This window comes from Lycium barbarum, chromosome 4 (genome assembly GCF_019175385.1).
Source record: "Lycium barbarum isolate Lr01 chromosome 4, ASM1917538v2, whole genome shotgun sequence".
In the NCBI taxonomy this organism is placed as follows: Eukaryota; Viridiplantae; Streptophyta; class Magnoliopsida; order Solanales; family Solanaceae; genus Lycium; species Lycium barbarum.
Window position 1 is genome coordinate 132,091,454 of NC_083340.1, and position 11,742 is coordinate 132,103,195.

The window sequence follows — 11,742 nt, forward strand, 5'->3', positions numbered from 1 at the left end:
CGATTTTCGGTTTATAAATATGCTAAACCAAAATCAAACCGATATGATATTTGTTATCGGTCTTCGGTTTATCGGTTTTTGCTCTTTAACGGTTCGGTTTTCGCTTTAACCAATAAGAAAATGTTCCGCTATATTATTGTTTTTGCTTTATCTTGTTTTCATTTGTTCACATATACAGTTATACACTGCCTTCATGCATAAAGTTGACACAAATTACAAGACAAAAGCTATAAAATGCATTGTAGCAATATTTCAAAAACAAAACAAGCCAGTTCGTAGTTCATTTGTTCATAAAAAAGGCTAACTTCTTCGGAAAGAAAACATCAGCTGCAAGAGAAGCTATAAAATGCAAAATAAAACTATAAAATACAAAATAAAGCAGTAAGCAGCAGGCAGCAGCACCAAGCCAGCAACTTCAAAGATCCAAAAAACTACAGCAGCACCAACCAGCACCTTTAAAAATGAACAGTTAATTCATCTGAAATGCAGAGAAATATAATCAGCTATATGACACCATATGAAATACTAAATTTTCATTCAAGCTAGGTATTGCAGCCAAATCAAGCTACTAGATTAACCATGTGATAGAATAAGAAGTTACACCAACCCTTATGGAGACTTTTGGTGTCAATATTCTTTTTCACTGTACCAGTTATGCTAATCTAACTAGTATTACTATTTTCCTTTTTAACTTTTTACAATGTCCAATGAAATCATTCATTTTTTCCTCTTTGGTGTAAAATAGCTTGTTCTTTTTATACCAAAACAGAGCAATTAAATGTTTAACTGAAACAGACTATTGAAACTACAGGTTAGGTATTAGTGGTGGACTAAAAGTAAGCTTTGGCTTGATACATACTGGTACTAAAAGCTGTAACACTATTTTATATTCTTTAGTACCTTGTTAAAGTTAAGACATAACTAGAGATGCACAAAATTAAACACCTAAATGAGATATAAAATGCTTCCAAAGCAGAACACAGTGTTTTGGTTCCTATTTTACAAATATAATTGAGTGCAATAAAAATAAAAATGAAAGATTATTGCAGATATGATCTAACTAGGACTGCATACCAGATCCAAGTGCAAAAATGAAGAGTTTTGACTCCACCGCTCCACGTCAATCATCAAGAATGCTAGTATTGGCCAAATCTAAAAGGAATTTATGTTGATCAATCACAAAAATGTTAAACTGTTAAACAACTATTTACAATAACAATACAAAAAAAAAAATATAATTAAAACATTCTTACCTTGTTCAAGCTGCTCGAGGTTATCTAGATCTTCTTCAACACTAACAGGTTTTTTTTTTCACTCCGAATCCAATCTTGAAGGCACACTAGAGCTTGCACCAATATAGGAGTCAATGAACTCCTAAATGAATCCAAAATACGTCCTCTGGTACTAAATGCACACTCGAATGCCACACTTGAAATAGGAATAGCTAACACATCCCAAGCCATCTCAGCAAGAACAGGAAATCGAGGTGAGTTTATTTTCCACCAAGACAAGACCTAAAAGTTAGGCCTTTCAACTTCATTTTCTTCACTAATATATTTTTCCAATTCTGTTTTAGAATCCGCTGCTCCATTTCCAGCTTTATGTTTCATTAGATAATCCATGAATGACCCTAAAGATCCTATCGATTGGATAGTACTACCTGAACTTGAAGGCAATGAACTAGAAGTTTCAAATGAAGAGTTGACTGCCCTTTTCTTTTGAAAAAGACTTTACATACTCACCAAACAATGAAGTCATGTAGTTATTCACTTCCTTCTCTATAACTGGTCCTTCTATTTCCCCAAACATCCTCTTAAGTGCAAAACCAATCGAAACCAGCTTGTGACGAGGATCCAAAACACAAAAAATGAAAATCATCTTATTCATTTTTTTTGGATTACCCCAATACTTGTCAAATTTTTCTTTCATATTCTTTGCAATTGAACCCAAAAAAAAAAAAACATCTTCACTGGATATCAATTGTTTCAAATAACAAGCAACCTCACAAATTTTAAGAAAGTGAAAATTTGATGTGACGTAAAGTGATCCAGATACCTTTTCAGTAAGATCATAAAAGATTTGAAGGAATTTTTCAACTCTCTTTACATGCTCCCAATCATTACTCAAAAGTGTACCTAAAGGAGTTCCAAATCAACAAACTCGAGATAATGCGATAAGCCAATATCACGATCAGCATTATTCGAAAAAATATTCTCATACTCAATAGCCCTATTCAACATCAAGTAGGTGGAGTTCCACCTCGTAGCATCATCCAAACATAAAGATTTTTTACAATTGATATCAACAGCTTCACAACATTCTTGGAACTTCTGCCACCTTGCAGGAGACTGCCTAATATAATATATCTCACTGCTTGTCTAACCCCTTCAATAGACAAAGCAGCCTCTTTCATACCATCTTAGACAACAAAATTTATAATGTGAGCCATACACCTCACGTGAAGGTGCTTTCCATTCATAAAATTAGTCACCCGTTTAGTGAATTGCTTTGACAACTCTTTCACAGTCACATCATTTGAACTAGCATTATCAACTGTGATAGTAAATTTTTTATCTAAGCCCCATTCTCATAAACACTTACTAATCTCATTAGCCATATCTTCACCTCTATGGCTAGAAATTGGACAAAAATTAAGAAACCTCTTATGCATAATCCATTCACTGTCAATCCAATGTGCAGTGAGACACATATAGTTAATACGCTGTAAAGAGGTCCAAGTATCGGTGGTAAGACACACTCTCTGTTGTGCTTCTTTAAAAGACCTCCTCAACTTCTTCTTTTCTTCATTAAAAAGATCTAAACAATCCCGCATCACAGCGCTACGAGAAGGAATCTTAAAATGAGGTTGTGTTACTTTCATAAAGCTTCTAAAACCTTCTTTCTCAACAAACTTGAAGGGAAGTTCATCAATAATCACCATGCGGCATAAAGCCTTCCTACATTGTTCTTGCTCAAACTTCCAAGAAACAACAACTACATCATCCATAGCACCCCCTGGAACAGGTTGAAATCCTATTTCCTTTTGACTTTTAGGAACATCTCTAGGCATTTTTGGACATGTTAACAAATGAGTAAGCATTCCCGTCGTACCATTTTTAGAGTCAGAATGATAAGTTGCACCACAATGCTTGCACTTTGATTTCTTATTCCCGTCTTTATCAACAAATGGTCCAAAATGTTCCCATGCACGAGACCTCTTTTTCCTTTCTTGCCTTACCAGTTGTATTTGACTCGTAGCATTTGAATTAGAAGCCTTACTTCCATTGACCACCTTATCAGTTGTAATATTTTCAGCCATGTGTTTGTGTCACTATAAAATCTGATTTGTAAACAACAATCAAGCAGCAAATTGTCAAATCATAATGCATTCTAAACTGTGAAAGTACAAATGATACCTTCTTGAGCTTTGAGGAGATGATGCTACGGGTTGGACTCAGAAATCAGAATTGTTAGTAAAAAATGGATACCTAAAACGATTCATAATATGTTACATTGTTACTATTTTAACATCAATATGATACAAAAAATATTACAAACAGAGAATCAAGAACATATTTTATGAAATTATTAGCATTATGTTGCATAATAGCTTATGTACTGTACTGCGTCTAATGGGCATATCGTGAGATATTTATAAGGAAACTTTGATATATCATGCTTTTAACGATCACAATCACCAAGTTGCAGTCCACCGAGTTGATTCCCACTCTTGTACTCGGTATATTTCACAATCCAAGTGATAGAATAAAGGAAAAAATTGAATAAGGTGTCGAAAGTACCTGAAAGGCTGAAAGCCTGAAAAAATTCAACTATATAGCCTGAAACTGAGAGAACTTCAAACCCTAGTTTTGTTTGAGAAGACAAGGAGAGAGGCAGAGAGGCATCGTTGTAACTTCATATGAGAATTGAGAATTGGGAATTGAGAGAATATTAATATTAATTATAACTGTGAGAATATTAACTATGGTAAGTCATTTAGAAATAGGGTTTGTATTTACAGATTAATATTTAAAAACACTAATATTTAATTAGGGATAAAAATATAATTTTAATATAAGTTTATTGGGTTATTGGTTTAATCATTAGCTAAATTCTTAAAACCGAAAACCGAACCAATAACCCAATAAAAAAATTTACAAAACCATTTCCAAACCGTTAACCCAATAAACCGATATCGATAAACCAATAGCGTTTTTATTGGTTCGGTTTATTGGTTAAACCGGTTTCTGCACACACCTAAGCTCAGTAATACATTAAATGAGCAAGAATAAAGTAGATCAAGACTATATAGAGAGACCAGAACAAACTAAGGGCCCGTTTGGACATAATTTCAAATCTTGTTGATTTGATGTTGAAATTTTGTTTGACCTTGCAATTTGGATTTCTTATGTTGTGTTTTTTCTCATAAACATGAAAACCCCACAATTTTTGAAAACTATTAAAGCTTCCCCGACTCTTATAAAATCTTACCAAATGAGCAAAATATAGATAATTAACAAGGTATCGGAATACCCTAAGGTGCCACATTAATAGATCACATATCTCCAAGTGCTTTTTATAAATAAATGCTTGGACTTACATGCTCTACAAACTCTCAAATACACATAATTTGGCAAAGTTTCATTGGTCCAACAAAATTTCAAATCATGATTTGAAATTGCAAATCCTACTTTTTGGAGAATCCGGGATATGAAATCATGATTTGAAGATGAAGTTGAAATTTTGTACAGATTTCATAAACAAACGCTCATTTGAAATCAAAGTATGAAATCAGGCTCCCAAATCGCATGGCCAAACGTCTACTAAGAAAGGGAAGTTCAATCCCCAAAAACCATGATGGAATCACCAGTAACTCATTGGAGGTTTCCTCTTTCTGCTCTGTACTGCAGGTTGCTTTCCAGAAATTTTTATAATTCTTCCTACCGGAGCTGGTAAATTCTCCGGGATTCTTTGATTTGTATCACCGAGAATCTGTTAAATGCCAGAAGAAGAAAAAGCAAGGCAGGAAAAAATAAGCATAGGAGGGTTTAAATAGTCTACTTGGAAACATAGTCTGCAAAAAAAACTGCATAACAAAATTTCAAAAGATTTAGAATCTCTCAACAAATATAATCTATCCAATAGAGATTTAGAATTCAAAAAAGCAGATTCATCCTAAATGTGGCACTTGGAGATATGTGACTGAAAGTTTTTTTTTTTTTTCAAGAATTTGTCAGAAAACATGCAGGAGTGGGGTTTGATCCCGAGACCTTGAGGATATTAACATAGCCCCTAACTAGTGCTCCACTCAGCCAACTTTGACCATTACTGAAAGTAAATTTCAACGACATCGATATAGTAGGATAGCCTAGATTTATTTTGTCCCTCAAATAGTTAGAAATTTTTTGCCTCTTTTTTCTTTCTGCTACGTGGGTTCTTCCCTTTAAAGTTGTATTTTAAGTCACGGTTCTTATTTTGACTATTAATAGCTTGATGTACAAGGTTTTACAAAGAGATTTCAAAGACCAGAAAATTCTGAAAGTCATTCATGGTCTAAAATAATCCCAGCATGCTACAATTCCTAGGAGCAAAATGGTTACTTGAGTATTCAACTTATATTTCCACTCGAATCAGCTTGAGTGAACATACGAAAGAAATCACCAGAACTTGCAAGGGCAGGAAGTTTGAGCATGTTCAATGTTTGAACTGCCACATTATCCTGTTGAGGAAAGGATGTAGTTCTCAGAAACTGTTCCTTTTGAGTTGGCACAGTTACACTGGGATGTACAACTTGATAGCTAATGATGGTTGGCACAGTTACACTGGGATGTACAACTTGATAGCTAATGATAGGGGGAATCGAGCCAACTCCCTGTGTTGAATATGAAAGGAACGCATTAACTAAAACGTGACCCGAACATAACGGACTAGACATTTCTATTGATGCAAAATTTCAAGGTACTCACAACAGATGGCCGTCTGTTGTACCCTGTAGGTACAATGCAAAAATAAGATCAAAAAGGAAATTTTAAATTTTAGAAAGAAAGAGAAGGAGATCAACAGGTATAATGCAAAAAAAAGATCAAAAGGAAATTTAAAATTTAAAAAACAAAGATAAGGAGATCTAAAAGTGCATAAAAATGCCATGTGTCTGTTTATTTCAAAAAAATGCCATGTGTTCTGTTTATTTCATAAAAATGCCATGTGCATAGTTTGCCTAGTGACTTTTGCTGTCACAACTTCAAAATGATAATGAATTGAACTTCAGATTAAAACTGGAACCTAGAACTAAGAAACCACAGTAATTAAATCTTGGTGAGCAAGTCAACGAAATTAATTGCACATACAGAGGATCATCTACAAACACCAAAAGATAAAAAGATGCAAAGGGAAAGTGCGTTGTATCAAAGTTCAATCTTAAGAACTTTACTGAATGCCTCTGCCGCATACTTACTTTGGTGGATCTTATCCCTAAGCTGACGTATTTTCATACTTTTCTTACTTCAACCTACAACATGCATCCTTACCCAAATGTGGAAGTGTGTCATATATAATCTTAGTTGTAGAGATTTTACTGAAGTTAATCTCTCACTAGCAATTAGCATATTCACTAAGGGAATGGGAGTCAACGATAGATATCACAGGTGTAGTTTGATCAAGCCGCGTTCAGTTGTTCATCCTTGAGCTAGTATTACCAAGTTGAGTTCAAACTCAAGCGCAACTATCAAACTAGCTTCAAATTGGAGTAGAGCTGAATTCGAATATATGTTGACAAGTTCAAACAGGACTCATAATTGAGAAACACCCTTTTTCTAAACAAAAAGTACTTGAGTGACCGGAAAGTGTGTTGGCTAGGGGAAGGTTATTGTTTAATTTTTTTTTACATGTACATATTTTTCGGAACAGTTTCATAGGATATCCTTTTCGTCTTAACTGACTTGGACTTATCCATAATACCTGTATTTTACCTCATCTTTTGAGCTTCAATTTCTAAGAACAGCTGCTAGCATAGGATCTGAACATTTAGGGAAACCACATGTATTATCTATTAAGACCTTCATCTTCACTTTTTCAAAACTCAGACTTTTGTAGTCAAGTATCATCTATTACTTGCCATAGTAATGTGCTCCATATGGTTACTTGAGTGATGAAGTGAAACACCCTTATTCTGCTACTTCTGATCCTACACTGGCTGATGATGTCACGGGGATATTTCCTTTGATGTGAACTTGAACAGTGGCAATTTAAAGATGTACCAAGGTCATCACTTCTTTGAGGAGGTTGAACGTCCTTGTCTCATATTGGGTAAGCAGGTGCCGCACATGTGCTATAGAAGCACTTGTTTAAAGAACCATAGTGAACATCATACTAGCGATTCATCGTATTGGGCTAGTGTTTATAAGCCCAATTGTGTGATCAAGGTTAAGAAACTCAATTTGGAAACTTAGGCTGGTTAAAGAATAAATGGAAAACGATTAAGCTCTTACAGCATATAGTCCAGGTAATACTCCAAACAAGGTAGCATGACTCACCAAGTCACCAGTATATCCATACTAAGCGACAACTTACCAATTTATCATTCTGAAGCAACACCATGTTCCTTAAACTTGCACATTAAAATAGTTACAGCACGACACCTTGATTGAATCAACCTAAATTTGGCTATTTAATATACTTCATTTTATAATAGTATAGTAACTTTGAAATCCATCACGTTTTAGTTCTAGAATATGTATGAGTGCGAGGGAATGAGAGCTAATCTAAGCCATAACTCCTTTGTCCCACTAAAATGACTAAGTTCGAATACGCTTCAGCTGATTCTCATTATAAATCCTTTTATAAGAAAGGAACCATCTATAGGAATATACTTTTATTCTATACTTTAGGATCATTACATGATCTCAAAATTTCCGACCTACAAACACTCTCTCCTCCAAACAAAAACCTATTCCCAAGCCGTCATAACATTTATCGCTTCCTTGAGCTTGCATTCCAAGTTAGGATTCCCAGGGGAAGGAGAAAAGCTATTTAGGCACTTTCAAGCTCGTCGAAATGTGTAGCCATCTCATCTAAAAGCTTGAGTTATTAGAGAGAGCACATTTTTATTTACCTGTGTATATTCTCAACAAAGCTGACACAGCCACGTAGTTCGGTTCGAAAGTGACTAGAGCGTGGTTAGTAAGACTAAAATATTTGAATGATTACCATACTAAGACTACTAAAGAAAAGTTAAAAGGAAAAACACTTTGCAATGTGAAGAAGTAGATAAGAAGCATATAATTTTAAAAACAATATGAAGCATTGTTAGCTCACTTCAATTTTACAAGAACAAGAAACTTACTTTACATGTAAGGCAACAGGTTCAAGGTCAATTGGAACAACTAAAGTAGAAAGTAGGCCACTTTTATTAGGACTGGTCGGTGTGTCAAAGTGCCATTATTTGTCAAGTAGGGGATAATGGTTTCAAAGTGCCATTAGTTGTCATTAGGATGACCGAGATCATATTTTCAAGAAAATGGTCATCAAACAAACTTTTCAATCGCGCCCATATAGCACTTGCTCCCTTTCATTTGGATTACTTGTGACACACCAATTTTATTCACAAATCTCCAATCATGCTCTTTATCATAATGGGATCCCTTATTTATGATGCTCCTTTGCAACCTCGAAAAGGTTGGTTCATGTTAAAGAGCACGATTGGAGATTTGTGAATAAAATTGGTGTGTCACAAGTAATCCAAATGAACATCACAAGGGAGCATAGTGCTATATGGGCGCGATTGAAAGTTTGTTTGATGACCATTTTCTTGAAAATATGATCTCGGTCATCCTAATGAAAAATAATGGCACTTTGAATACATTATCTTCTTATTGATCCAATACAATGGTTGTCGCAAGATTCGTGGGAGAAGATCCAATCTATGTTACTTGGACTCGGGTGTGGGTGTCCGCTATGGGTGCGGATTTAAAGGTTGGATCCTTCATGATCTAAATTTTAAGATTCGCGGATGCAGATTTAGGCACGGATACGGGTACAGGGATTTTCCTAAAATGATTCAAATATCTAAAATTAGAGTTATATCTCTAAATTACGAGACATTAGAGAAAACAATATTGATCAAGGGGACAATCACATAAGGAGATACAAGGAAAAGGATTGACATAGAATTTTTTATATACAAGATATTTCATTTTCTTTAATTTCACCTTAGCTTTTGTCGCCGAGCAACATAGGATCCAATTACCTTCCTAATACAGAATAACTTTATATTTAAGCCTTTATTGGCTGAGCAAAATGTATTAAGACTTGTATAAGACGAAAATATAAAAAAACAATTCCACTTTAGTATGTACTTCATTAATTTTTCACACTTTTTAAAATGGTAAAAGGGAAAGAGAAAGAATTCCTAACTGGACGTTTATGTATTTCTCCACACCGACAACTAGTACAATCGTAGACCTACATTGGGCTTCTAATTGGACTGTGGTGAAATCTGAAGGACCTGTTGGTATGGTTGCTTCCCGGATTTTCATTTGTGCTAGTGTTTATTATCTTCTCTTGATTCAAATAGTGTGGGAAGTTTTGAATTGGGTATTTCTTCTGTTGTTACCTTGTTGTGCAATTTGGTATTTGCTTGTTTCTTCCCAATAAAGTGGTATTAGAGCTTGTGGTTATATTTGGTTGTATTGATTGTCTGTTTGAATGATGGAGGCAAATATGAGCAAGATGGTCTGTTTGAATGACAGTAATTACCATATTTGGAAAAGCAAGATGAAAGATGTCACACCCCAGTTCTGGTGGGGCATGATGGGCACCCGACCCTTTATTTAGAGCCGAGCGAACCCGCTGGTTCTCGTTATATTCATAATCTCACTGGACTCTTAAATCACGAAATGAAATGCATGATGAGAGCTTTTAAAAAAAACATTCTTTTCGTCTTTCTCAAATCAAGTAAAAGCTGTAATCATATGAAATTTGTAACATAATGCATAATGACACATCGGCTTGCAGAGCCGCTTGCAAGACTGACATGCTATATACGTGACTCTGTCTGCAAAGTCTTTAACATAAATCAATATACCATAACATAGATACTCTGACTCGGCAACACTCCGGAAAGAAATGGAGCTCGCCAATCCAGCTGGAACATCTTCTAGCAATATCCTCTACTCATCTGTATACACCTGTGTGGCATGAAACGCAACGTCCACAAGAAGGGACGTCAGTACGAATAATGTACTGAGTATGTAAAGCATGAGTAACAACATAACACAGATATGAAAAGTAACAAGGAATAAGAGAGATAACCTGTACATCTGAATGCCTCATAGGTCGGATGTCATGCATGCTTAGCCTTTTAAAAAAAACATTTCTATACATATACATAGTACCGTGCCCGGCCATTAAGGCTCTGTGTCATATATATATATAGTATTATGCCCGGCCATTAAGGCTCGGTGTTATCATCATTAGCCAGCGTTCGGGCCTCCCGCGTCCGGGGCAATATCATAACATGCCCACTGCAGTGGTGTGCACATCTACGTGCCATGCCCTGCCCACTATAGCGCGGCGCGGTGTGAGAAAATACATACATATATATAAAGCATGCATGAGAGCCAAGTAAAAGCTATAAATGCATCGGAGTGACGTAAGGTCGGTAACCTCCGATTGTGTTATGGAATAATCATTGTTGCTTTTTCTCACCTTGAAGGAACAATTATTATAAGGTGAGACTATCAATGAAGAATAACATTAAGAGAAAACATAGAATAAGATCATAAATCTCATAAGGCATCAATTCATATACATTTGGAAGATTTAGAAATAAAGTCACTATCCATGAATAAATTCAGAAATCAATAACTAGCTCGACATTCTCATATCGTCATTGAAATCATAAACTTGGAACCTTTAAACATGAAATCATTCTCATCATAGTCATCATAGAAATTATCACACCCTTGACATCATCGTCGTCATTGTAAAACATATCCATCGTTGTTGTCATAAAAGCTTACGGAGTCATAAACCTCTGGTTTAGGAAGTACGAACATTTTGGAAACATTCATGAATTATTAGGAAAGGGGTTATGCCTTGGAATCATGAACATCTAACTTTTGGAAATACGGAGGCTATGAAAACATTTATGGAATTATAAACATAGGAATCATGCCTTTGAAAGAAAGGGACGAGCCTTAACATACCTGGAAGATAATTTCTCGACTTCCAACTTACTTCCTGTCTTGCAATTCACTTAAGATCATTCGTAGCCTCGTAATCTACATGTACAACCATTCATACTATTGTTAGGCTCGTCATCATGCACTTGTCTCAAAACTTTAATTAAAATCCTTTTAGATTCTGTCGAAATTCGGGCAGCATCTCCCCTGTTTATATGCCTAGCCCGAAATCATTATATCAACAACCAATCAACAACAACAATACCAACATCATCAATACCATTATCCATACCAATATACTCCCTAAACATCCCACACGATGTCTTCTAAATTTCTCAATTAACCAACTTGTGATACGACTATTTGAATACTTTATTGCCGTAAAGAAGACGAAATTAATACCAACAACATCCTCAACATCCTACAAGATAAATATATGTATTTTCATCTAAAATTCTCTTCAACCCTCAATCCATAAATCAACAACATCAACACAACAAACTATAACCTCTATTCTAGCAAATATTCCTTAATCAAAGTCGATAAAGAAAAGATTCAATGA

At 35.1% G+C, this 11,742-nt stretch overlaps 1 long non-coding RNA gene across 2 annotated transcripts; it reads right to left on the bottom strand.

Moving 5' to 3' along the window:
• Positions 1-241: 241 nt before the first annotated feature.
• Positions 242-3,928, bottom strand: LOC132638606 (uncharacterized). 2 transcript variants are annotated; one of them, XR_009581820.1, is made up of 4 exons: positions 3,801-3,928; positions 1,254-3,340; positions 1,075-1,152; positions 242-478 (listed from the first exon to the last, which is right to left on the bottom strand). It is a non-coding gene; the product is annotated as an uncharacterized LOC132638606 (long non-coding RNA). The 2 variants fall into 2 exon arrangements; XR_009581819.1 differs by having other exon boundaries at positions 1,254-3,928.
• Between the last annotated feature and the right edge of the window lie 7,814 nt (positions 3,929-11,742).